This window comes from Cnephaeus nilssonii (genome assembly GCF_951640355.1).
Source record: "Cnephaeus nilssonii genome assembly, chromosome: 1".
NCBI classification, from domain to species: domain Eukaryota; kingdom Metazoa; phylum Chordata; class Mammalia; order Chiroptera; family Vespertilionidae; genus Cnephaeus; species Cnephaeus nilssonii.
In genome coordinates, this window is record NC_137072.1 from 72,378,200 (window position 1) to 72,381,941 (window position 3,742).

The following is a 3,742-nucleotide window of genomic DNA, read 5'->3' on the forward strand; positions in this document are numbered from 1 at the left end:
AAGGCCCCAGTTCCAGTGCTAGACACCTTTTTAGGCCCCTGAGAAAAGTAGGGAGCACAAGACTTTGGAGAAAGCACAAGGGAATGGGACCGAACTGACTGGTGCTTATTGTGAGCCTGGCACTTTATATTACCATACTAGAGGCCTGGTGCACAAAATCCGTGCATGGGTGTGTGTGTGTGTGTGTCCCTCAGCCCAGCCTGCACCCTCTCCAATCTGGGACCCCTTTAGGGATGTCCGACTGCCCGGGATCGGGCCTAAATGGGCAGTCAGACATCCCTCTCACAAACCAGGACTGCTGGCTCCCAACTGCTCGCCTGCCTGCCTTCCTGATTGCCTCTAACCGCTTCTGCCTGCCAGCCTGATCACCCCCTAACCACTTTCCTGCAAGCCTGATTGATGCCTAACTGCTCCCCTGCCAGCCTGATTGCCCCTAACTGCCCTCCCCTGCAGGCCTGGTCACCCCTAACTGCCCTACCCTGCAGGCCTGGTACCCCCTAACTGCTCTCCCCTGCAGGCCTGGGTTCCCCCCAACTGCCCTTCCCTGCATGCCCGGTCACCCCCAACTTACCTCCTCTGCTGGCCTGGTCACCCCTAACTGCCCTCCTCTTGCAGGCCTGGTCCCTCTCAACTGCCCTCCCCTGCTGACTATCTTGTGGCAGCCATCTTGTGTCCACATGGGGCAGCCATCTTGTGTGTTGGAGTGATGGTCAATTTGCATATTACATTTTTATTAGATAGGATAATAGCAATACCCTTTCTTGAATAAGGAATTAAGACAGGGTCATATTATTTGCTCATGCACTCATAGGTAGACATTAAGGCTTGTCTGACTTCAGAGCCTATACCAGCCAATAGCTAGTATCAAAAGCTGAGGTCCCAACATTCCTCAGCTACTGTCTGCTTGCCTGTCATTGAATTCTTGGGTTTAGGGCAGGAAACAGGTAACTACTGATTAAATAAAAATTCTAAAATAAATGTAAAGTCCACAATTTTTGGAAATGGGATATCACTGGTTACCACTTTAATCATTTCTGTCCTCAGTTTCCTCATTTACAGATGAAGGGTTTGGAACAGGCCATCTCTAAGGCAGGCAGTCCATTGCTTGATTCTACTACCCACGTATTCTCATTTCTGGTCTTCTAGGCAAAGTATATCACAACTAAGAGAGATATTTGTTTGAAAAGCAAAACAAAACTGTTATTATTTAAAATTGGGACACATTGGCTAATGTAAAGAATACTGATGGCCATGTGTGATAGAAAGCCAGGGTCAGCAAATGGAAGAGTGTCTTTGCCAGGTTTCCATAATCATTTTCAGGGTTCTCTAAATAGTCCCAATGTTCAACATTTCTTTTGTCATGCATTCTTAGAGCCCTTCCCTTGAGATCTTACTCTAAACCTCTGGGAACTATCAGAAATGGATCTATTACTCTAGGGATGACATTACTAATTGATGATTGCATTATTTCTCTCTGAACCTAGACTCAGTCTTAAAATCATTCACAGCACAATGCCATAGGACAACCACTATTAACTGATTGGAGTTGGAACTTGTTGTATGTGGGCAAAATTCATTAATCTTTCTAAAAAATTGAATGAAATTAACTTCCCAGGAGAACCATCCTCTCAGAGTAAGACTTTTGAAAACATAAAAAGATGTTAATCCTGATGGTGGAATTTCAGACCAGAGGAAAGACAAGTAGTTTAGAAAGGGCAAGGAATGAGTTTTGTGACAGGACTCAAAAGACAGCAAATAATTTGTTCCCTAAGAGAATTAGATCTTCAAACTGACCTTTAATATAAGAAATGGAAGGTGTACAAGTACAGAACACACTGATAATTTTTAACAAATGTTATTTGCACAGCAAACTTAATCCTTGCCCAACTAATAGAAACAGAGTTCAAAGGAACTTCAGAAAAATCACGACTGGATCCCTAGACCCCACCAAAATTCTGGTGGTGGTTGCTTGTGCACTCATTAATCTTGACACTCATTAGTGCATCAGGAGGCTTATCACACTTACAATCATCTCTAGTACCAGAGCATTCTTCCTGCAGAAAGTCTAGGTATATTTTACTCCTTGATATGGGTTTTGTCTGAGCAATACAGAATAAGTGGTTCTCAGTCCTCACTTCTCCATGCAAAATGTGTGTTTTGAATAAACTATTCCTCCCCTTCCTCACATCACATTGGTTAATATTAGTTTGTTCTCTGGCACATCAGCAGAGAGTTGTATGGCAGTTTCCTCTGTGATAAAGAGCCTTGTGATGGTAATAGGTTTCTGGTGCTCAGGTGTCATAGCTGCTGCTCTTAGCATAATATTGGACACAGAAGAGGATCCACTATTAGATACAAAATAGAATTAGCTAATCGTGCTCAGTTTCACTTCTGTTGGCTGAATTTGTAATCTATTATTTACGTAAAACTTTCTCCCTTGTCATCCTCATTAGTAAATGAGTGTTTAGAAAAATGGCAAAAGGAAAAAATAGCTCCATGAACTGAATACCTATCGTCTGCTGGCCATTGTATTGGGGATGTTGTAGTACAGTAGTTTAATATGTTTCTCGGAAGCCTTTGTGACATGGAGGTTATTCTCCCATCCTACACAAATCAATGGAGGTCTAGGTTGCAGAGAACTTGGCTGAAGCCACTAGTATGCAGCAGGTTAATGGCAGTAGGAATCTGAAACTCCGCACCCCTTCTCACCCTGTATCTTCAGCTTAGACCAAGTGCCTGTGCAGCGTGCACCACAGCAGGGCCCTTTTCCCAGCCCTGCACCGATGACATGTGTGATCGCTTGATTATGGTCCTTCTCCCCTGCCCAGCAAGACACAAGAACCATGTGTAGTTGGCTCACATTTGTATCCACACTATCTGACACACAATAAGAGTCTGATAAATATTTGTTGCATAAATAAATAAGAATCCCAAACATTATGCCTTCCATGCCATACCAAAAAATTTGTGAATATTTTCAAGTATTATTGATTAAGTGATCATCATCTTCACTTTCAGACATTGAAACACTAAAAGCTTTAAAAGTTAAGAGACTGGTAAGGATGGTCAGACCCTGCACCAATGATCAGCCTTCATTTCCTGGCTTCCCAGTTCCTGCCACTCCCTCGGCTTAGACATCACTGCCACACACTTACAGCTCCAACATCACAGCAATTTTGGCTTGGAATGGAGGGAGAGAAGAGTCACTGTCAGTCTTCCTTCTCTCTAAATAACAGATTTTATAAGGCATACAGCATGGCCAGACCTGAGAGGTGGTGTGTACGTGGCTAAGAATATCCTTCTGGATTGAGAGGACTCGAACTTTGGTTCTGCCTATTACGAGTCATATGACACTGAACAAATTAGTTATCTCCCCAAGCCTCAGATTCCCTACTTGTAAAATAAGAATAGAAATGATGTATACTGCATAGAGTTGTTAGGATTAAATGCGATAATGCATGAAAAGTACCTAAGGACAGTGTTTGGTACATGGAAAACATTAAGCGCCAGCTGGTGATAGTAGTAGTAGCAGCAGCAGCAATGCTGGGAGCCCTCAACTCCCCTTTTCCTTGCCAACAGCAGCAAGAAGGGGGTCTGTGAGGATTATGCCCACACCTTTGCTATTTGAATCCTGCTGTCTATGGAATAGATTTAGCCAGTGAGCCAGAGATACTGATGGAATAAACGAATCTTGATTGTTTAATTTTATCAGTTTGACACATAACATCAGTCTTTGAGAAAT